Here is a 23,795-nt window from a genome sequence, read left to right on the forward strand (position 1 = left end):
TCCTCTCCCTCTTCTACTCTTTTTCCTCCTCCCCATCACCCCTCTCTCCTCCCCCTCTCCCTCCTCCTCCTCTTCCTCATCCTCTCTCCTCCTCCCTCTCCTCTCCCTCCTCCCCCTCACCCTCTTCTTTCTCCTCTTGCCCCTCCTCTCCCCAGCAGCTCTGGCTTTTTCCTCCTGATCTTGGCCAGTGTCTTGCTCTGTGTGTGTTCATTTTCTTAAAGTGACGTCCAAGGCCCACTACCTGCCTTGTCTGGAGCTTGGCAGAGCCTCCTCTTCTCTGGGCAGCCATGAGTTGGGGACTGGGGTCACATAAAAGCTGAATAAGAATGACTCCCAGCAAACAGCTAACACCCTGGACTCCCATCTAGGGACTTAGTGAGTGCTCCTTCCATGGGCCCCTTGGGATCCAGCCTCCCAGGCAGGCTTATCTATGGCCAAGGTGCCCCTCATGTGAGCCAGCCCTGTGGAGAGCCGTGTGCCTTTGGGAAGCACCAAAGCTGGGGTGCTGCTGCACATCCCGGGCCAGCCCCAAGGGTAACTAGTAGAGCAGGTGAGATTCATCTCTCCCTGGTGACATGGCTTCCTTGGGCCATCCCCCTGGTACCACTGAGACCCCTTCCAATCAGCAATCCCAGGGTCCCAGGAGCAGGCTGGGCTCTGGCCTCCAGGAGAAAGAAGCAAAGCTGATGTAGGACAGACACTGGAAATCTGGCCCAGTGCCTGCCACAAAGCAGGTGGCCATAGGCCAGGGCACAGTGTGCCTTTCCCAGGGAGATGGGGGTCAGGCCCAAGTCACGGTTTATTCTATTCATAATAAACACAGCCGGCCACACTGACCAGTCCATAGGTCCCAGCCCACTTGGGGGTGGCCCTCAGGAAGTTATGCCCTTGGAATTGGGCCACAGGAGCAGATGGGGTGACTGAGGCACTGGGTGTTTCCCCACCTCACTCCAGCTACTCTTTAGAAATTGTTCTAAACAGTTGAGCAGAAAAGCCTATTTGTCTGACTATACCCAAATGGTCAAATAATAATAATAAAAAAGCCTATGAATTAACAACAACGCGTGTGTCTGGGAAGATGTAACGGGTAGTAGTGTCCCATTCTGGTAGCTTCTCCTTGTGGAGAGTTCGCCATCAAGCAAATATGAAACGCATTTGGGTTAAGTCACTGGACTCAGTAGCATCTTAGAGCAAACAGTTAAAAGGTAGATATGAGCCAGCTCAGATCAAGCAAGCTCAGGAGCACTGGAGATGTCTTCTGGAAGTCAGAAAAGCATCTGCAGCTACTTTGCAGCACTCCATCGAGCAACACCCCAGGGGAAAGGAGCTATGTCTGCATTTAATGGGCAGTTTATTAAACACCAAATAAGTGCCGGGCACTGTGAAGGCATGGGTGGGGGACAAAACTAAATTGCAACAAATCTCAGCTTTTAGCTGCTCCCTCCTGGTAGAGAAGAGACTGGAGGCATAGGCTGGCTGCACGATGGGTGAGCACAGAAAGCACAGAGGCGGTGCTGGGAGAGCTGTGGCTAGCTTCTCCGGGAGAGGACACCTGGATTAAATATCAGAAGACAAGCAACCTTTGACTAACAAGGGTTTTCCAGGCCAAGATGCAGCATGACCAAGGGTGCAGCGGTCAACAAGCCAACGCTTCACTTGATGGAGAGGGTCAGGAAGATTCTGCGGCCACCAGGTCGCCAAGTCAATGCTTGGTGGAACACGGCACACCAGGAGAACAGCAGGGCATTGCAGCCCCAGAACCTGCCGAGGAAGCCATCTCAGGCCAGTGATGTGTCAGAAGGTGCCCCCTGAGATCCGAGGGTCATCTCGCAGGCAGGGCCCAGCTGGGGAAGCTGGGGGTCCTACCTCTTGACACTGCCCCCACTTACACACCTTGAGTTTGAGGTGTCAGGGGTGGTAGGAGAGCTGGAGTGGTTTCTCAACAAATGAAGTGGAAGAGGGTGGAGGGCTGTGGTGTGGGCATCACTGCAACATGCCACTGCTGCTGGATGCGAGTGATGTTGACCTTGCTGGCAGGACAAGACAGCAGCAAACAGACTGTGCTGGTGGCATGATCGATCAGGGCTGGGTGGCGGCACCGGGCGGCAGCCTGCTGATGCGAGGCTGGGAGGCGGGAGGGCGCGAGTCTGTAACTGGAGAGGTTTGTTTGGATTCAGCATTGCTGAAATCCTCCCTGGCAGCAGATGCGGCTGGCCTCGGAAATACAGGAGGGACATGGGAAATGAACTAATAAATAAGAGGCCAGGTGTGGTATCTTGGTGCTGGCCAAACAGAGGCCAGAGAGGGTGGGATGTGAGGGCAGGTCCCATTCCTGAAAGTAAACCTGGCAAACCCTGCCCAGCACACCCAGACACAAACCCGGATGGCATCAGGCTCTGTTAGGGGCTGAGTTTTGTCCCCTCAAAATTCCTATGTTGAAGTCCTAACCACTGGTTCCTTAAAATGGAACTGTACAGGCAGTCCTCTGGATCTTAGAGTTCTGCATCCATGGATTAAACCAACCACAGGTCAAAAGTATTAGAAAAATAAATAAAAATAATGATACAACAATACAAATAACAGAAGTGAAAAAATACAGTGTCATTGCTATTTTCGTGGCATCTACATTGTATGAGGCCTTGTGCGTCACCTAGAGGTGATCTCCAGGGTACTGGAGGATGCACGTGGGTTACATGCAGAGGCCGCGCCATTTCCTACCAGGGGTTTGAGCATCGTCAGATCGTGGGGTTTTTGGAACTAACCCCCTGAGGATACCAACAGACAACTGTGTTTAGAGATATGGACTTTGAAGGGGTAATTTGGCTAAACTGAGTTAATTAGGGTGAGTCCTAATCCAAAGTGACTGTTCTCCTGAAGAGGAGATTAGGACAGATGCAAACAGAGGGATGGCCACATAAGGACATGGAGAAGACGGCGTCTACATGCCAAGGGGCGCAGCCACATCCCTGCCTCCAGCATCTCTGTTTAGCCAGCTTCTCAATACCCCACACGGGCCTCCAAAGGAATCTGCCGACACTCTTTTTTTTTTTTTTTTTGAGACAGTGTCTCGCTCTGTGGCCCAGGCTGGAGTGCAGTGGCATGATCTCGGCTCACTGCAACCTCTGCCTCCCAGGTTCCAGTAATTCTCCCAACTCAGCCTCCCGAGTGGCTGGGCTTACAGGCATCTGCCAGCACACCCCCCTAACTTTTGTATTTTTAGTAGAGATGGTGTTTTGCCATGTTGGCCAGGCTGGTCTCAAACTCTTGACCTCAGGTGATCCACCCAACTTGTCCTCCAAAAGTGCTGGGATTACAGGCATGAGCCACTGTGCCCGACTCCTGCCAACACCTTGATCTTGGACTTCCAGCTTCCGGAGCCACGAGAGAAGAAATTTCCATTGCTGGGGCCACCCTGTCTGTGCTGTGTTACTGCAGCCCCCAGAAATTGATACGGATCCCAAGCACTCAATATTGCCCTGGGAAGCACCCAGAATCCAGTAGAGATGGGAAGAATCAGAAAGGGAAGTGGGTGATTCCACCCGAAGTGGGGAGATGTGATCCTATTAAATTGCAGCCCTAATTTTAAAAAAATCTCTTTGATTTCTTAATGAAAATGAAATAGAGACATAGACTTTGGGAGAAAACCCTGGAGGAGGGGAGAATCTGTGTGGGTTAAATAAGCTTAAACGTGAACAACAGAAAGATCTACCAGTCAGTCAGTGACAGAACCAGGAGGCTGGGGCGACGTGGACTGGCGTGTTCTTCCGGAACTGATGGAGAGACCATTTCGGATAAAGATGATATTGCTGTGACTATTATTGTTGTTTTGCCTGATGTGATGAACTCCCCAGGGGATCTAGTTTCCAAGCCGACGTTTCGAGACTCTGGGGGACACCCAGACGTGACCCTGTGCCTCTGCACCGGAGACCTTGGTGAGGCACCCGGGGCTGCACTTGTATTTTAAGTTTCTAGAAAAGATGAATGGGTCTTGGGAGAAAATGGACATTCCAGTGTTTCCTTTTCAGAAAATTCTTCCTTAGGTGGCCACAAAGCTTTTATAAACAAAGTCCCAAACAGGGGAGGCATGGATGCCAGGGCTGACGCAGGGCCCTGACTCCGGCCCTGACTTTGGGAGAACATGCCCTTTTTCCTCACCATCACCTCCTGAAATCTTGCGGGCCACCAGATCACCCCTTCCCAGTCACTGCACCTCGGCAGTTTTAACATACGTAGGCCCCAGGGAGAAGCCTCTGGCTAGGAGATGCTCCCCTGCTGGGATGGGCCTGGGAGAGCCTCAGAGGCCACTCTCTGGGTCCCAGCCCATTTAATGTGTGGGACTCTCTGGGTCCCAGCCCTTTATGTCAAGAAGGACTTTGCACATGTGGACCAAGCCCTTTAACAGGCCCAGCCCTCTGGGGCTGCGAGTTGTCCATCTGGGCCACACCCGGACTTGGAACCCCACTGGGGTGAGCGGCTAATAGAACACAAAGTCTCCCAGGGTGATGCAGCTCCGATAAGCCTTGTGCAGCACCGGCGGGAACACTGCCTCGGTGGCATGTGTGTTTTCAAGACTGAGACCACAGAGGTGTACTCCAAACATTCTGGCACTCAGAGTCGCCCTGACAAGGCTCCGTCCCTGCTCACCTAAAGGCCATCCACAGGCCAGTCTCACAGGCTCTGCCTTTACGTGGGAGAAAGCAGGGGAGGAGCACCTCGCTGGAAAGCGAGTTTCCTAGTCAGTCTATCTTCCATCACACCGTGTCAAGACAGTCATGACAATGCAGACCCACCCGCAGCAGCACTACTCCCAGTGGCCAAAAGGGGACAGCAGCCCAGGTGTCCATCAAGGGATGGATGGAGAAGCAGAATGTGGTTCCCCCACCCATACGTTGGAAACTATAGGGCCTTAAAAAGAAAGGAACTCCTGACACAGGCCACAATGTGAATGAGCCCCGAAGATCTTATGCTGAGTGAAATAAGCCAGACTCAAAGGGACAAATACTGTGTGATCCCACTCACGTGAGGTCCCTAGAGTCATCCGACTCACAGAGATGGAACGCAGGATGGAGACTGCTAGGGACTGGGGGAGGGGGTGGTTTCTAAATTGGTGGGGTATTATTTAATGGGAACAGAGTTTCAGCTGTGCAAGATGAAGAGTTCAGGAGACAGAGGGTGGTGATGTTTGCACAACAATGCGAATGCACTTATACCACTGAACTAAAGATGGTCAAGATGTCAGCTTTTGCTCTATGTATTCTAATATAATGAAAAACAAATGTGAACAGACATTTGCACCCACTGAGCTCTCACTGCATGCTGGGCACTGTGCTGATTCCTTCACACAATAAATAAATACCCCTCCCCTTCCATCAGCAGCCCTTCAAGAAGCATATTATTGTCCCATTTCATGGATAAGAAACCAAGGCCTAGAAGTTAAGTACACGATCCAGGATCACTCACTAGTAAGACAGAGCCAGGGTTCCACCCAAATGTTTCTGGTTCCTGGCAAGCACTACAGAAATAGACAGTGTTGGCCAGGTGTGGTGGCTCACACCTGTAATCTCAGCACTTTGGGAGGCCGAGGCGGGTGGATCACCTGAGGTCAGGAATTTGAGACCAGCCTGGCCAACATGGTGAAACCCCTTCTTTACTAAAAATACAAAAAATTAGCCGGGCGCCTGGTGGTGGCGGGCGCCTGTAATCCCAGCTACTTGGGAGGCTGAAGCAGGAGAATCACTTGAACCTGGGATCGCGCCATTGCACTCCAGCATGGGCAACAAGAGCAAAACTCTGTCTCAAAAAAAAAGAAAAAAAATAGATGGTGAAAGAAATGAGTGAGTGAATGCATGAATGATACCAAGTCCCAGGCTTCATATACCGTTGAACTTGGCTTGTTTTGCAAAGTTTTTGGTTGGTGGTAGTTGGGATGCCTTTTAAAACAAAATAATATTTAAAATATTCCGAAGTAAGGGGTTTGACTTTGGAGTGATGGAAATGTTTTGGAATTAGACAGAGGTGGTGAATGTACTCAATGCCACTAAGTTGTTCACTTTAAAAGGTCCATTTTGGCTGGAGGCTTACGCCTGTGATCCCAGCACTTTGGGTATGTAAGGCCGGAGGATTTCTTGAGCCCGGGAGTTTGAGGCTGGCTTGGGCAACATAGTGAGACCTCATCTCTACAAAAAAAGACTTACAAAAATTAGATGGTTTTGATGGTGTGCACCTGTGGTCCCAGCTACTTGGGAGGCTGAGGTAGGAGGATCGCTTGGGCCTAGGGGTGAAGGCTGTAGTAAGCCTTAATCACACCACTGTACTCCAGCCTGTGTGACAGAACAAGACCTTGTCTCAAATAGTCCATTTATGCTATGATTTTTAATTCACCAAATTATTTTAGAAATACGTATACCTGAAATTGAATATAAATATACCAGAAATATGTTTACTGATTATGCGGTATATGGTTGCATAAATATACACACAAACGCTTCGCCTGTGGGCAGCATCGTCTGAGTGGTCTTGGGGAAGTGGGGGTCTCAGGGGTCTTCAGCTGGACTTGTTAGGGCAAAGATGCTCACCACCTTGTGCCCCCTCAGGTGCGGAGCCTGCAGACTCTAACCTGCAGGCCAGGGATTTGGGTCTCTTTTAAGCCTGATTTTATTAAAAGTCCCCTGAGCATTTTCTCTTCTGAGGTTTGTCTGCTTGCCTCCTGAAATAATAAGTCACATGGGCTAGGGGCACTGACCTGCCCAGACTCATCAACATCTATTTCCCTTTATCTTTTAGAGAGAAATGATAGTTTACTCCCTGAGAATGGTTGCTAGGGGCAGACCATCTGATAAATAGATGTGATTAATAATGAATTAATTAACATCACCTTCCAGCTGACAATGAAGAGAAGCTTCCACACACTAGGTGCACGTACGTGTGTGTATGTACCTGCGTGTGCGGTACACAGTGTGCATGTGTTTGTATGCATGTGTGCATGTCTGCCTGTGTGTGTGTGTGTGTGCATGTGTGTACTTGGCCACACATGCATCTGGAGGACCTGGGAAGGACCTCCATGAGGGAAGGAACATGAAGCCAGATGCACCACCCGCTATGGAGCTGCCTGCGACTTGGGGTTTTACCCATTATAGGAAGTTAATGCCCCAGGGAGCCCATTTCTCACAGAAGCTCTTTGGAGTGTATGTTTGCAGACTCCTTTATAATGTGAATAATCATTTTCTAACTCCTGTTTGGAAAATTAATCTTCTAGTTTCTTAGAGTGTAGCATAGAGTTTTGGAAATAGGGTTGGTGGCTAATGCCTGTCTTAGTACTTGCAAACAGGCTTGAGGGACTGGTTATGGTTTTTCTATGCAACAGAATGATATTCAATCATGAAGAATGAGGTTAATAGCAACCTATAAATATGTTCCTGAGAATACTGTCTAGCAACAACAGCAAGTTACAAAACAAAAAATATATATGCATATATATACACACACGTAAATATATAGGTATATATGTACATATATTTGTATATAATGTAAATATATGCATATATGTACATATATATTTTGATATATATGTGTGTATATATATATAAATATATAGCATGATCCTGCTTTTGCAGAAGGATTTTCATACTCTTATGTGTTAAAAAAAAAATTGCTAGAAGATCACACACATCACACACGCACTGAGGTGTGAGCTGTGGTTATTTCTGGCAGATTGTTACTTCTTCGTTTTTCTTGTCTGTATTTTCCACAAAAACATCTATTGCTTGTGTAATAATAAAAAGATACTGACCTGACTTTAATTGAAAAAGAAAATTATTGATTTTGCTGAAAGTCCCCAGACCCTCCTAACCCCAGGGGAGAAAAGATGATGGGATTAGAATGAAAGAGGATGGAAGTCAAACCCGGGGCCTCTGTTCTTGGTTCCAACTCTAAGATTCTCGGAAGGTGCTGGTGGCTGTTGGGTTATATGAGGGAGAGCTGGCCGTGACACGGGTGCCGTGTTCTCGAGGCAGAGTCTTGCTTACACCTGCTCGTGTCTGTGGGAGAACCAAATCCCTCACCTCCTTCACTTGGCCCCACCCTCCCACTGCGTCTCACACTGGGGCATTCCATCATTTTCCACGGACGCTATCCTGAGCCCCGTGCTTAGAGGGCTGGGTGGACTCCGCTGTGGCCCTGCTCTCAGAGGATGCTGTTTCAGCAGGTTGGGTGGGCCGCCGCCTGGCCAGGGCAGGAAGCACAGCTCTGGCTATTTTTAGTCAATCATCAACCCCTCCGATGGTGGCCCCAGGTGGCTCAGTTCCTGAAGATCAGGCAGTTGAAGCAGAGCCACTAAAGGGTTCTTGCCTGTGTCGGGGGGAAAGGGAGAGGTGGGGGCAGGGGGCTTGGAACCCTGCGGCCGGCCAAGCCCTGCCGTCGTAGCTATTACTGGGATCAGTTTCATCCTGCCTTTCAATCATTATGTTTTTCTTTTCCACCCACCCAACTCCCCAGAACAGAATCAGATAAGAAACCCTAAAAAGGTCCACCAAATAATCTGAAAAATCAAGACGACGCACAGCTGTCCCAGTGGGGCTTGCTGTTTGGTTTCAGAGCCACGTGTTTCCACCTTCATTTCCCAAGGCAGGGCAGAGCCCCGCCCCCTCGTCCGCCTCCTCTGGACAGACGGACATGAAATGGGCTCGGCCGCCCCCTCCAGTGAGCCCCTGAACAGGGGAGAAAGACTTTGGGGAAGTCACGGTCAGATCTTTCTGCCTCTCCTTTGGCCCTGCATCTTCCTCCCACACAGCCTGTGTGGGCTGGGGTGGGGGCTGTACCTGCTGCACAGCTCTGAGCTGAACAAACTCCTGAAAGGGCAGGGAGCCTCCGCTGGGCCATTTTTCAGACTTTAATTGCATTGAATGAAACTTAAAAAGGACTTTCCGTTTGCTCAGGCTAAATTCCCTCTCCGCTGTGGGCAGCCAGCCTCCCTCCAAGGAGAGCAGAACAACCAGCAGAGAGTGCACAACCTGGCTAACCATCCAGGGCTGACCTGCCGTAGCCTCTAGCGTACAGCCCTGGGCAGCAGTTGTGCAAGCCAGTGGATGGAGGCTGCCCAGACTCTGCCGTCACTGGCTGCCCTGCTAGAGCTCAGCTAGGGTCAAGTTTCATAAAAGCAGCAGCATCTACACTCTGCCTTTATGTCCAGCGGGTGAAAGCCAGAAAGCACAGACGGAATCTAGCCGAGAGGGCTCCATGCTCTGCAGAAAACATCCTGACCCGAGGCCTGCAGGCGGCGGCTGCTGCGGCCAGATAACGCCAGCCTGAGCCTCAGCTCTGCCAGTTCCCAGCTGGGTGGCCATGACCTCCCTGAGCCCTGCTAAGAGCACCCATGCACGGCAATGGCGGAAAGTAAACGAGACGGGGCTGTGAGACATCTCCCCGGCCCACGGCACTCAGCAGTGCTAGCTGACAACGCGCCAGGCCAGGGCGGCTCACACGTCCATGCAGAGCGCCAGCCATGGCCCGCACGCGTGTGACTCTCTTGGAATTTGGCTGATCAAGGGAATCAGTGCAACGGAGCCTGCTGCCAGCCCACCCTGGCACACCTGCCCTCAGGAGCGCCCCTCCCCTCCCTGCTTTGTTCCTGGGGCTCCCTTCTCTTACTGTTTCCAACTCAGGCTAAACAATTCCTGCCACAGCCTCCGGGCCTGGGAGAGGATGAGGGTGGGGTCTTCCTCAGGGGCCATCCCGAGGCCACTTCCTCCCTTTCCCTTCCATGCTGCTGAGTCGGCAGAAGGATGTGAGAGGGTGCAGGCAAGAAGGAAGGTGCCAGAAGGTCCAGGGTGCCCTGCCTACCTCCCTCTCTTGGCTGCCCAGATACCAACAGCCCCACCTGAGCCAACCTCCTAGGCCTCCCGTGCCGGGTGCCCTCCTCCACCCCCAGCTCCACGGGCACCTGGGAGAGCTTTGCCATGCCTGATCCTCAGACCCGCCAGCCTGGGCGTTGGGCCTCTGTCAGGAGGAAGATGAGAGGCTGGGGGAAAAGGGAACCCCTCTCCTGGTCTGGGGCCTGACATCCACGACTCTTGGAGAGTCTGGCCCCAGGCCCTCTGAGGGAGTTTTCTTTGATATTTATTAACCCACTTTCTCTCTTGGCACTCGGAGCAAGGAGGGAAACTCAGCCAAGGCTATTAATAGGCTAAGGCCATCCCCGGGGAGAAGAATGAGCTCATACCTACAGCACAGGTGCCAAGTATAATAAAGGTTTCCGACTCAGGCCTAAATATAGGCTGCGGCCACCTCGGGGCGCGGAAGGAGGGCCTCGCCTGAGCAGCGTGTCCGCCCTGTTGCCATCCAGCTGGCCACTTGGGCAAAGCTTTTTGACACCTGTGCCCGGGACGAGCTGCACCGGGAGATCTTGCGGTCACACGGTCCTGTTCCACCCTAGGTCAGCCCCGGTGGGAGCCACCCAGGAGGCAGGGGAGGTGAAATGACATTTCATTTATATTAATGACTCCTGTAAACAGAGAGTTTAATAAAAAGGCAGTGAGGGAATTTATGGGCAACACAAGGATAATTAAAATTATTTATCTACTTACCTCCCTTGCTTGCTGATCAGTCTATTAATTATCTATTATATACTCGCTGATTTGCATTTTAGTGAAGGGACTGGGGAAGGGCAGGTGAAAAGCACAGAGGAGTTAGGGAACCCCATGGTGGGGACCCTCCTCTCTGCAGACCAAAGCTCCTCCTGCAGACACCCTCACGCATCGTTCCCCATGGCGGTGGGCCACCCTGAGGCCTGGGAGAAGCCCCCATCTGAGAACCAGCTCGGGGGGAGCACAAAGCATTGTGTAGAGAGGTTGGTTCTTACCTGTTTGCAGAGGGATGACTCCAGGAGCAGGTTCCCAGCTGGAGGGGCTGCAGACCCGGGAAAATGGTGGCAGAATTTCCTCTGGCTGCTGTGACTTCAAGCTGCATTTCAAAAAGAAAACAAGAGAACAAAATGGTGTTCAATCTCTGAATATCTAGAGTGCATCAGACGCATGCTCTCCCGCACTCTTGATTGAAAATATTACAGGACAGAGTGTCACGGGCACTATGTCTTTTGAACGATACAAACAGGAATGCGTTAGGCTGGGAGAAGCTGTAAGAAGGTGTCCCTGTCCACCACCTCATGGGTAGAAGATGCTCCCAGCTCTGCAGCCCTGGATATTGTAGGTGAGACTCACGGTATCAAAACCGAAGCTGGGGTCAGAGGGGAGAGTGCCAGCAGGTGACGGGGTCAGGCTGGAGTTTGGACTGATGGGGGAATGGCCGAGTCGCCTGTCCCCAAGACGGGTCCCAGGTCTCTCTCATGCCAGCAGAGCCTCTTTGGGGATGAATCCTCAGCACCAGCCCCATTACCAGGCCCAGCTCCTGGGCGCTGGGCTGCATCCTAGAGGAAATTGTAACGGCCGGCGTGGGTTGAGCAGCCCTCGTGGTTTGTACTTGCAGCCTAGCTAGGCCCTCGATGGGAAGTAAGGCTGTTTTCTCATCAGACCCCATCAGTGTCACCACGAGCAGCCGTGAATTCTCCTTCTTGGTCTTAGGCTTCTCTGGGGTTGACAGTGTGAAGGCCTCTGGCCACCAGGCCTCCCTGCTAGACACTGGGTGGGGGCAACGTCAAGGGGGCACCTGGCTTCTGCCTCTTAGCAGCTCACTCTGCCGATCTGTGTTGGCTGTGAGCAGGGACTGAGTCTGCCATGGTCCGAGTGTTTCTGTTCCCTCAAAGGCCAAATGTGATGGTATTTGAAGGTGGGGCCTTTGGGGGGGGTCATAAAGTCATAAGGGTGGGGCTGTCTGAATGCGATGAGTGCCTTCATAAGAGTGTCTGTCTCTCTCTCTCTCCTCTCTCTCCACCCACCCACCCCCAACCCCCAGTGACAATACACCAGATCTGCTGGCACCTGGATCTTGGATTTCCCAGTCTCCACAACTGTAAGAAGTAATTGTTTGTTGGACCGGGTGTGGTGGCTCATGCCTGTAATCCCAGCACTTTGGGAAGCCGAGGCGGGGGGATCACTTGAGGCCAGGAGTTCAAGACCAGTCTGACCAACATGGTGAAACCCCATCTCTACTAAAAATACAAAAGTTAGCTGAGTGTGGTGAGTCCTAGCTACCAGGGAGTCTGAGACAAGAGAATTGCTTGAACCTGGGAGGCAGAGATTGCAGCGAGCTGAGATCACACCACCGCACTCCAGCCTGGACAACAGAGCAAGACTCTGTCTCAAAAAAAAAAAAAATTAAATGTTTGTTGTTTAAGCCACCCAGCGTATGACATCTTGTTATAGCAGCCCCAGCCCACTAAGACAGAGCCTCACGTGGCTTGTATTCCTCAAAGCACCTGAGAGTAGATTTTGCACAGGAAGGAGGAAGGCAGACAGGGCAGGAAGGGGGTGTCACATGATTGGGGTCTCCGCTGAAACTTTGGACTCTTCCTCCCTCCACCTCTCCTGAGCCTTCCTCTCCCACCCCATGGCTCTGGCCCCGTGGGCACTGCCCCATCCCCTGCATGTGCCCCGCCCCCTCCTGCTGCTTCTCACACCTGCTCCTTGCTCCCTCTGCCCCACCCACGGGGGCCTTCTGGTTGGATTTGACCTCAGGGTCCTTGCACATGTTGTCCCCTCCTCCAGGTGTTGGGTGACATCTGCATGTTCACGCCTCCCCTTGGAGAAGCCCCCAACCATCGTATGGGAAGCCCCCTCCCCATCACCTGCCGCATCTACTCATGGCCTGTCGCATCATAATGTGGCTTGACTCTGTGTCCCCACCCAAGTCTCATCTGGAATTGTAATCCCCATGTGTTGAGGGAGGGACCTGGTGGGAGGTAACTGGATCATGGCGGCAGTTTCCCCCATGCTGTTCTTGTGATGGTGAGTGAGTTCTCGTGAGAGCTGATGGTTTAAAAGTGGTTGGCAGATCCCCCCTCACTCTCATCTCCCACCACCATGTAAGACGCACCTCACTTCCCCTTCGCCTTCCACCACGATTGTAAGTTCCCCAGACATGAGGAACGGTGAGTCAGTGAAAGCTCTTTCCTTTATAAGTCACCCAGTCTCAGGTAGTTCTTTATACCCCACAGTCATAAAGTAGCGCCATCATTGTCTTCATTTGTGCACAACGCCCTAAAACGGAAGTTTCCCGAGGACACGTGGAGCTGCTGCGTGGTCTCCATACCGGAGCAGGGCCTGGCAAGCCGCAGGTGCTCAGGGAATGAGGAATGAGGGATGAATGTGTGAATGCACAGCTACCCCGGACACGGTGTTCCAACTCCTATTTGCATTCCCTGCCCGCAGCATGGCCTCCATAGCATGCATTCCCCAACCTGCCCCTAGAGTAGATTTTTAAAGCACAAAGTTGTTTAAAATCCCTTGAAGCTTCCCTCAAGGCCTGGGGGTTAAGTCCAGATTCCTGAGCCTGGGGGTCCAGGCCCTTCACAGTCAGTTTTACTTCCTTCCCAGGGTCCTCTCCCCATGACTGGTGCAAACCTCAGCCCTGCCAGCCTGCCCAGACCAGGGTGAGACCTCCTCTGTGTCCCCAGAGCAATCTGTCACCAAGCTCGAGGTTCCTGTAGACTTTTTTCTGCACTCCTCCCAGTAGAGGCTCCCATGGGCCCCTCCCACCCCTCTCTTTTCTCTCCTACCTGCCCCCCAGCCCCGTCCTGCTTCTAGGACAGTCAGCAGTGGCTGCCCATTTCCCCACTGCTGAGGGTCCTGTCCTGTCGGGGAGGTGGAGCTCCTGCAGGCTCACAGAGGAGAAGGACCTTCACCCTCCTCCCGCATTCCCCAGCCTCTGCCCGGGCCCTTCTGTGGAGGGAGCACCGCTCTGTTGCTCACCGATGGCACAGACAAGTCACCCCCAGCGCTGCCTCGGCATTAAACATCTAATGCAAGTTAGGAGCCCATTTTCCATAACACACAGAAACATTGCTGTTTCCAGGAGTTCACTGCCCTCTAGGCCCATCCATTGAACCCTGGTCATCAGCTCTTGGGGTCTCGGGGCATGTGATGGTCAGTGTTATGCGTCCACTTGGCCAGGCTCTCGTCCCCTGGGATTCAGTCCAGCACGAACCTAGGTGTTGCTGGGGTGGTACTTGGTAAGTGTGGCTAATGCCTAAAATGAATTGATTTCAGCACAGGATATGGCCTTTCTTAATGTGGGTGGGTGGGCTTCATCCAGTCAGTCGAAAGGCTTCATCCAGTCAGTTAAAAGGCCTTAACAGCAAAAACTAAGGTTCCCTGGGGAAAACATTCTGCCTCAAGACCGCAGCACCAGCTGGGCGCAGTGGCTCACGCCTATAATCCCAGCACTTTGGGAGGCCGAGGCGGGTAGATCACCTGAGGTCAGGAGTTCAACACCAGCCTGGCCAACATGTCAAAACCCCATCTCTATTAAAAATACAAAAATTAGCTAGGCATGTTGGTGGGCACCTGTAGTTCCAGCTACCCGGGAGGCTGAGGCAGGAGAATCACTCGAACCTGGGAGGCAGAGGTTGCAGTGAGCCAAGATCACACCATTGCACTCCAGCCTGGGTAAGAAGAGCGAGACTCCATCTCCAAAAAAAAAAAAAAAAAACAGACTGCAGCACCAATTCCTGCCTGAGGTTCCAGCCTGTCCACCCATCCTACAGAGTTCAGATTCGGCAGCCTTCGCAATAACATGACCTAATTCCTTAAAATCTGTCTGTCCTATCTGTCAATCAATCAATAATCAATCAATCAATCAATCATCTACCTACCTACCTAGGTCCTATTGACTTTGTTTACCTGGAGAACTCTGAGTCAGGCCCTCTGGGGTCTCTCGCAGGTTGGGCTCCTGGAGCTGACTCTGTCCATCAACAGAACCAGACATCCCACCTCCCCATGCTCTGCCCAGCACGCATTTCTGGCTGGTGGAGTGGGAAGCAGTGCCCCCATGATGGCAGAAACGGGGAACAGGAAGGAGGCAGCCCAAAGCCTCATGTCTGCTTGGGGGCAAGGACGGCATTCTCACGAACCTGGAACAAACCAGCCCTCCCGAATGTAAGGTCAGGCGCGGCTGTGATGAGGACAACCCAGGTGCCAGCTTCAGCTCGGGCCTGAAAATCCCTCCCTGTCAGAGCTGACATTTCAGGACAGGCATCTGCCCTCTCCCTTCTCCTCCCCCTTCCTGACTATCATTTCTCAATTCTGATGATGTATCAATAACTGCAAAGCAAAATGCCACAGTTAGCAGCGCTACCGTACTGTAACTAATCGTTTTCTGAATCAATTCTCAGGGTTGTGTGTGCACAACGAGGTGGGGCTGCATCTCCAAAGCCTCTGCAGCCTCTAGGAATTAGGCACACCAGGAGAAGTTTCAGGAGACAAAGAAGAGGGCTGGGAAGAAAAAGGGAGCAGGCAGGGGAGAGACAAGGAAAACAGCAGATTAAAAAAAAAAAAAAAAAAAAGAGGGCGAAGGGAGATTCTCAACAAGACAGAGAGCCGGTGGCAGCAAGCCATGGCCTGACCCACCTTTCTAGGGTGCAGCAGAGATGAGGAAGGGGCTGTGGTCTGAGCACTTTTGATGGGATGAGGTGTGGTAGGCAGGAGGCAGGCCACCAGATGCACTGTGAGGGCAGGAGCATGAGTCTGCCAGGCTCTGTCCTGTGCTCTCGGAACGTCTGAGTGAGGATACTAGGCCAGACCAGACCAGGGTCCCCAAGGTGGGGGCAGGTGGCGGGGCTGGCTGTCAGGTGACAGGTGCCTTCCTGGGAAGGGGACACAGGGGAGAGGGCAGACTGCTGTACACCCACCTGTTCCAAGCAGTAAGAAAGACTCAGGCCCAGGAAACCCTCCAGCTCCTTCATGCACATAAAAAGACCTCAGGGGTCTCTGGAGTTCATGCACTTAAGATTTTATTGGCTTAATAAACTGTGCTGCTGCTGCCCGCAGGTCTTCCTTGGCCTGAGCACATGTGAGGATGGAGGGGCAGCTCTCTGTAGCTGCTGTAATCTCCTCGAGGGGGAGAGAGCTGGCAGGAGTGGGAGAGAAAGGACAGGCAGCTTAGACAGGGCTGCAGGGCCACAATGGGACCGAGGGAAGCCCTTTCTGCAGTGTAACTCATTAACCCTTCCAGTGACCCTAGGAGGAAGCTGAGATGTAGGATGCTGGGAGAGTCTACTCCAAGGCATACAGCCTGCATGCCGGCAGAGCTGGGACCCAAACCCAGGGCATCTGGCTCGAGAGCTCAGCGCGGCACCTCTACATTGCTCTCGCTCTCACTAAGGTCAGCCAGCTGCAGACTCAGTTTCCCCATCTGTAATGTGAACTCTTTAATAGCTGCTCCCCTTGCTTCTGGCACCTTCCAGGCTCTTGCATACCCCACTGGGGTGGGAATTATCAAAGGGGTAGGGCAGGCAGGGCTGGGGGAGGCTCGACCTGGCTCCAGGGGCTTTCTTAGTGAAGTGCCAAAGATGGGACGGATGTCCTCACAAACGTCCAGAGCACGGACCTCCCAGTGAAGCACAGTGAATATAGCGGCCTGGGTCCATGCCTCACTTCTTCACTCACTCATTCATGTACTCATTCATTTAGTCAAGCTGCGCTGGGCCTGTTTACCTGTTTCCACCCTGAGGTCTCACCCCAGACCCCCCTGCAGGTCCCAGGCCCAACCATCCAGGGCTCTGGTCAGTGTAGGGGAGCAGCCACAGAACCCCTACAATCCTGACGAGAGTCCAGTAACACACTCAGGGGAGCAAGGGAGAGATGGGCGGGGCGGGACCTCATCTTTTCTTCCTGGAGATAAAGTAAGGCCAGGCCAGGCCTGTGCTCCGTCATGGGTACCCCTTGCTCAGAGCCTCCCCTTCCCACCCCCAGATCCTTGGGGGCTGTGGCTTCAGCCCCGACCTCCCAGCAAGGCTCCTGGGGCAGCAGCATCTCTGCCTCGGCGGGGGGCCGCTTGCTCCCAAGTTTCAGAGCCCAGGTCTTGAGCCCACCACAACCCCCACAAGACAAGAGGCTCCCCTGCTTGTCCTCCCACCTCCAGGAGCCACTGTGGGGCTGCACCAAATACCTTCAGCCTCTGAAAAGAGGGAGGCTGTTCATCCTCACTTGCGTGTCCGGCTCTTGCCCGCAACTGCTGGGAGGGTCCTGCAAACCGGCCTGGGGGCTCAGGTAGCCAGGTGGCCTCAGAGGGCAGCGAGTGGTCACAGCCCCCACATGGCGTTTCAGTCACAGGCTCATGATCATTCATGGAGGGGGCTACAGACAATGGGGTCTCACAAGAAAGCCCAAAAGTTTCTGAATGGGTCACTCTTGTTGTTTTTTTACTAAAAGGGCTTTATGTTTTGCTCTAAATCTTTCTGAGGTGCAGGCTGCTTTCCCGAGTGACAAAGTAGGAGCTGGGGTAACCGCGGCTCCCTGGGAGTGTGCAGGACCCCCAAACCTGCCGAGAAGCAGAGGAGAGAGGCATGGCAGTCAGGCAACTCCAACAAACACAACACACCAGAGCTGGGCTCTCTTGTGGGCACAGTGAGAACGATCGGCCTCAGCATCAGTGATGCTGGGAGGAGACTGAGATCGCATACGGAGCTGGTGGGACAGGCAGGTGCAGATGGCCTCGCAGGACCCGGACAAGATCGGCCACTCACAGCCAGGTCCACGCCTGAGACAGGAGACAGCCACCAAGACTCTCACTCGGCATTCTCTGAAATAGCTGCACTTTGCAAACCACTGGGAGTTTCATGAATGAAGGAGTGGACAAAGAAAATGGGGCAGGTTTCTAAGTCAGATTCTCCACAGTAGATAAAAGGAACGTATCAGAAACACACCGGAGCTGCAGAAACCATGTTCAGTCAAAGAGGCGAGTTGCAGGAAGAGGCCATGCATGTGCATTTGAAGAAGACATAAAACAGTGTGAGCTCTGGTCCACGCTTACATGTGTGTAGAAATGTTTTTCTCAAGGGACAGAAATAATAGATGCCAAATCGATGCTCAGAGTGGCCTCTGGGTGTAGGGGAGGGGAACGGGGCTGGGTGTGCTGGAGGGGACTTGGACTTTGTCTGTGATCCTTCCTTTTTTTTTTTTTTTTAAGACTAATGCAAGAGAACAAAGTGTTAGTTATTGTTAATTGCAGGTAGAGGAGGATAGATATTTATCTTTTACCTTAATTATAAAAATTCTCCAAAAATTTTTTGAGACGAGCACGGTTAGATTGATGGCCCGCTGCAGGAGTGAGAGACCCTGATTATACATGCGCGACACAAAGCTGGTGTCAAAGCACAGTGTTTTCTATGATTAGTGGCTCTATAGGATCTCATCGGCTGGTGGCCTGACGACCAAGTAAATGGATGACGTACACGATGGAGTGATTCCGGAGGGAGCCACTTCCCAAGAGGAAGTAAAAGCCATTTCATCCCTAGTGACGGCCTCCAGACTCTAGAACATCCATGTCTCCAGGAGCTAGGCTCCCCTGCATCCTTCTCTCTGGGGACCCAGACCCTGGTCTTCTGAGCAAAGCATTCGCCATACCGAGAAGGAGGCCAGAAAGTGCTGGATGCAGAGGCGGCTTTTCCCTCTTCTCACGCCACCATCTGCAGGCCGACAAGGAAGTCAGAGGGGACGTGAAAAGAGCCACCTCTCCCATCCCCCGACAGATGGGACCCGCAGGGGTAGGGGAAGAGCGGTGTCTCCGAGGCCGCGCCTTCACACTTGCTGGCCACTGCGGCCAGACAGATGTGCACCCTGGTCCTTGCTTTGATCTCACACGGTTACACTTTCAGTGTTACAAGCTCATAAAAGCCACATGATCAAATTCCAGGTCATTACTCAAGGAAAGGGACCCCTCTGTGGTCGACAGCGACAGTTTCAAACCAATTAAAATAAGCCTGGCGTTTCTGCGGGCTGCCGCCGTGCCGCCACCCTGGGGGTCTCTGAGGGCCTTGCTTGCAATGAGCAAGATGCAGGAAATGTTAATGGAGACGCTTAAATGGCGCGCCGAGGGGATTCTGGTAAATAAGGCCACGCGGAAGGGGCTGGGGAGAGGCCTCCCGAGCTAACCCTGGAGGAAACTTCAATAAACACGAGATTGGATTGGAAACAATTCACTCCGCAAGGGGTGGGTCCGCCAGCAGCTCTGGGAGGGGTCTTTGGGGGAGGAAAGCTATTTCATTTCCTATTAGTTCCCCTTTGCAAGTGTCTGTGTCCCCTGCTGCTGGCACTGGAATCTGCCAAGGCTTGACAGCACCCACTGAGCAGGCTGGGAGCACCAGGGTATAATTTGCCAAGTAAAAATTGGAGAGGGCGGGAGAGGCTGCGCAGAAGAAGAGAAGGGGTGGCTGGTGATGGTGGAGGGTGGAGGGGCTGCGGCTGAGGATGAGGCTATGCAGTGGCTTTGTGACTGTCTGGCAGTTGCTCTGAACTCTGCAGGATCCTGTTTCGGGAAGATCGAACGTCACCCATGAAATAAACAGAGAAGTTTCCAGAGAACACCACCCCAAGCCCAGGCCAGCATGTAGATGGGGCCAGGCCAGCAGGCTGTGGTCGGTGCTGTCCAGCTCAGTACAGACTCAGGGCCCACCTGAGTTGTGGGCAGCCCCCCTTGGGCACGGGCTATGGCTACCACCTCTGCTCCCAGCCAGGGACTGTTGCTCAGGATGTGGGCAGCTCGTAGCTCTGCTCAGTGCAATGGAAGGAGCTCCAAACGTGAGAAAGGGAAGGGAGGTCTTGAGCAAAATGAGGAGCCTGGGCCCCATGAGGAGCCTGGGCCACACAGCCTGTGTCCTTCCTCCCAGAGGCCCTCCCCACAAGGCCACCACGGCCCCAGACCCCTGCACATCTGCTTTTGTGGGCCTAATCTTACAGCCGAAATAGCAAACCTCATTCCAGTGACAGTTTCCACATTTAGGAAATAAAACCCCTGGATATGCAGTTAAATTAGAAATTTCAGATAACAGATAATGTTTTCGTTGTTTTAGTATAAGTTCATACCGTGCAATATTTGGGAAATACTTATATTAATTTTTCATTGCTTATCTGATATTCACATTTAACCAGTCACCCTGTATTTTTATTTGGCAGCCCTAGCTTCCAACTGCCTGATTACCCAGGCTAAACACACACAGGTGCACATATGCCTGCACACAAGATACGCACACTCACCCGCAAATGTGCACGTGCACGCACACACACAGATGTGCACAGACACATCCTTCAAAGAAAGGAGCTGACCCTCCATGAAGACCGACAAGGAGCTGGCATTTCCCATATGCTCCCTCATGGAACACTCCTCCCATCTCCCCCACGGCCACCCCCCTCATTCAGACAAAGAGGTGCAGGCTCCAATTGCCACTTTCTCAAGGCCACACAGTCAGCATATGGCCCGGCTGAAATTGCAGACCCAGTTCATTCGTATTCCAAAGTCTGCACTCTTTCCACCAAACCAGACCCAATACATCAAATTTTAGATGTTTCTTTTCAAACAGAACGGCCATAAGGAAGTTGCTATTGATTCTGCAGTCAGGCCAATGGCCTTGGCTCAGACCCACACGGACCTCAGAACAAAGACGCAGATTTGAGCTGGTGAAGCTCCCACGGGTTCAGCCTCACCAGGGTTCACCTGTGGGGCTCAGGGTGAGCACATCTGGCTTCCACACAGAGGCTGGTGGTTTGGGTCCACCCTGGAGGGTTCTGCTGGCAATTGAGTCCTGAGCAGGCACTGGCAGCAGCACCGATGCCCGTGGCAGGGCCTTCTAGTGAAGGGGATGTTTCTCCCCTGGACGTGGTCTCAAACTCAAAGGGGACAAACACAGACTTGAAATTGTCTGCAAATTGGCAAGGAATCCCTAAACTCTGGCTTCCACTAATTAACTAGCTGCTTTCCAGGTAACTAGTAGGTACTTTAGGCACTTGTTATGTAAGAATCACAATCTTAAAAAAAAAAAAAGTTGCAATCTTCGATGAGGCCAAGGTGAACCTAAGGGTGCCACCTTGTCTACCTGGGCCATCACTCGGCAGGCAAAGAGATTCGATCTGGCTGGCAAATCTTGTTCTTTATGTGAGCAGGACAATTCTCAAGTAACATGCTAACTTCCCTATCTTGAGTTGTCAGTTTCATGATTATTTTTCTAGGAATGGAAGTTAAGCTTGCCGCTTTGTCATTTCTAGAAATGTCTTTACCCCCTTTAAAAAATTGTCTGTGGATTGGGAAAAACCTCCAGCCCCTCGTTACTCAGGCCTCATCTCCTAAACTGCCTGGCTGCTGCTGACAAAGTTGCTGAGTAGACAGAGCTTACAACTGGGGAGGTGTCAGCCGGAGCCCTTGCCATGGTGATGGCTGATTCCTATCATGAGTGGAACAGGAGCATTTTGGGCCTGAAGATCTGGATGCTCCAGGTGGTGTTTGCTCAGCCAGCAGCCAAGAAGTCCAGCAAGGAGGGAAGAGGAGAAGGAGGTCTGTGTGCTTCACCCAAAACTCCAGCACGGAGGATGCTGCTGAGCCAAAACCCAGGAGATGAAACTGCTGGGGGCAGAGGAGCTGGGGAGGTCTGGGAAATACAAACAGCAGCAAATCTCCCCACTTTATCTTCACAGCCACCACCCCCTACACCATATGGCTTCCCCTCTCAGCAACGCAGTTGAGCAACGGTCTGAGCCATACCATAGTGGTGAGGGTTTCATGATTTGCCTAATGAGAGGTCTCACTGCCAAATTTCATACTAAGAGTTGGATGTTGAAATTTGACTGTGGGGCCAGATGCGGTGGCTCATGCCTGTAATCCCAGCACATTGGGAGGCTGAGGCAGGTGGATCACGAGGTCAGGAGATCTAGACCATCCTGGCTAACACGGCGAAACCCTGTCTCTACTAAAAATACAAAAAAATTAGCTGAGTGTGGTGGCGGGCGCCTGTAGTCCCGGCTACTTGGGAGGCTGAGGCAGGAGAATGATGTGAACCTGGGAGGCGGAGCTTGCAGTGAGCTGAGATTGCGCCACTGCACTCCAGCCTGGGTGACAGAGTGAGACTCCATCTCAAAAAAAAAAAAAAAAAAAAAAAAAGGGACGGGGGGAGGGATAGCATTTGGAGATATACCTAATGTTAAATGACGAGTTACTGGGTGCAGCGCACCAACATGGCACATGTATACATATGTAACTAACCTGCAGGTTGTGCACATGTACCCTAAAACTTAGAGTATAACAAAACAACAAAAAAAAGAAATTTGACTGTGGAAGGAGGGAAGACATGAGGGTGGGCGGAGGGAAAGGAAGCCAGCACCGGATGTGGCTTTCCCGGAGGCAGCCCACTGGAAAAGCGGATTTCATTATAGTCAGGTGGTTGTTTTTTAGGTCACCTACTCCCAGACGGTTTTTCCTGCTTTTCTTTCCTGTTACAAAGTTTTGACATATTGGAGCCAGGAAGGAAGAAAAGTCGCGCTGTATCACCAAGAAGTAGGGGACCCAGGGGCTCAGTGATCCACAGCAGAAAGGAAGAGGCGAGGAAGGTAGGAGATGCAGAGAAAGGAAAGAGGCAGAACGGGGGCTCCTGCAAGTGTGGAGATGAAGCCCTGTCCCAGGAGGTCCCACTTGGGCTGCCGGAGTGGTGATGACCCAGGGCTCGGCCTACTTTCAGCCTGAGAATCCTGAGAGAACCCCCTCCAAGAGCAGCCTGGGTGGATTGGTTTTGTCTGGGCTGCTGGTCTTGTCTGGGCTGCTGGTCCTGTCTGGGCTGCTGGGCTATGTCTGGGCTGCTGGGCCAGCTGTTCTTGTCCAGGCTGCTGGTCTTTTCCGGGCTGCTGGTCTTGTCTGGGCTGCTGGTCTTGTCTGGGCTGCTGGGCTATGTCTGGGCTGCTGGTCTTGTATGGGCTGCTAGGCCAGCTGTTCTTTTCCAGGCTGCTGGTCTTGTCCGGGCTGCTGTTCTTGTCCAGGCTGCTGGTCTTGTCCGGGCTGCTGGTCTTGTCTGGGCTGCTGGTCCTATCTGGGCTGCTGGTCTATGTCTGGGCTGTTGGTCTTGTCCAGGCTGCTGGTCTTGTCCGGGCTGCTGGTCTTGCCTGGGCTGCTGGTCCTGTCTGGGCTGCTGGTCCTGTCTGGGCTGCTGGTCTATGTCTGGGCTGTTGGTCTTGTCCAGGCTGCTGGTCTTGTCTGGGCTGTTGGTCTTGTCCGGGCTGCTGGTCTTGTCCGGGCTGCTGGTCTTGTCCAGGCTGCTGGTCTTGTCCGGGCTGCTGGTCCTGTCTGGGCTGCTGGTCTATGTCTGGGCTGCTGGTCTTGTCCAGGCTGCTGGTCTTGTCCGGGCTGCTGGTCTTGTCTGGGCTGCTGGTCTTGTCTGGGCTGTTGGTCTTGTCTGGGCTGCTGGTCTTCTCTGGGCCAGCTTATCTTCTTTGGTGGCATGCGGGAGGCTTGAGTGGCTGGTGTCTCCTGAGACTAGAGACCTTTCCAGAAGGCTGTGGTGGACTTGCTTCCTGACCACTGCTGGTGTGTCTCCTGGAGGGAGTGACTGGAATTCACTCCTGCATGGAGCCGCTCTTGGTGCTGATCCCAAGCCACCAGAGGGACCTCCCAGGACCAGAGGGGCATTGCTGGCAGTCCAGACCCCTACCAGTGCAGGCAGCCTCTGCCAGAGACAGATCTGAACACCTTGGCCATGCAGCAGGATCCCACGTCGTGCCACTTGGGGCACAGACTGGAGAATGCCCATCTGGTCATTTCCTGCCTTCAGGCAGTAGCCCTCATTAACAGCTTTTGGTTCTGTGAGGATCAGTGCTATTTTAAACACTTCCCAGCAGGGAAATCTGTATACCTGCCCTCCCTTGGCAAACCCT

At 52.6% G+C, this 23,795-nt stretch overlaps 1 protein-coding gene across 22 annotated transcripts in view; it reads right to left on the reverse strand.

Annotated features, from left to right (window-relative positions):
- The window catches only part of RBFOX3 (RNA binding fox-1 homolog 3), a 526,282-nt gene that overhangs the window by 209,725 nt on the left and 292,762 nt on the right, over window positions 1-23,795 (reverse strand). For all 22 annotated transcript variants that reach the window (XM_063799974.1, XM_063799978.1, XM_063799981.1 and 19 more), the window contains exon 3: window positions 10,856-10,956. The gene's annotated coding sequence lies outside the window, so the exon portion shown is untranslated. The remainder of the gene's footprint in view (window positions 1-10,855; window positions 10,957-23,795) is intronic.

Source organism: Pan troglodytes, chromosome 19 (genome assembly GCF_028858775.2).
Source record: "Pan troglodytes isolate AG18354 chromosome 19, NHGRI_mPanTro3-v2.0_pri, whole genome shotgun sequence".
Lineage (NCBI taxonomy): Eukaryota > Metazoa > Chordata > Mammalia > Primates > Hominidae > Pan > Pan troglodytes.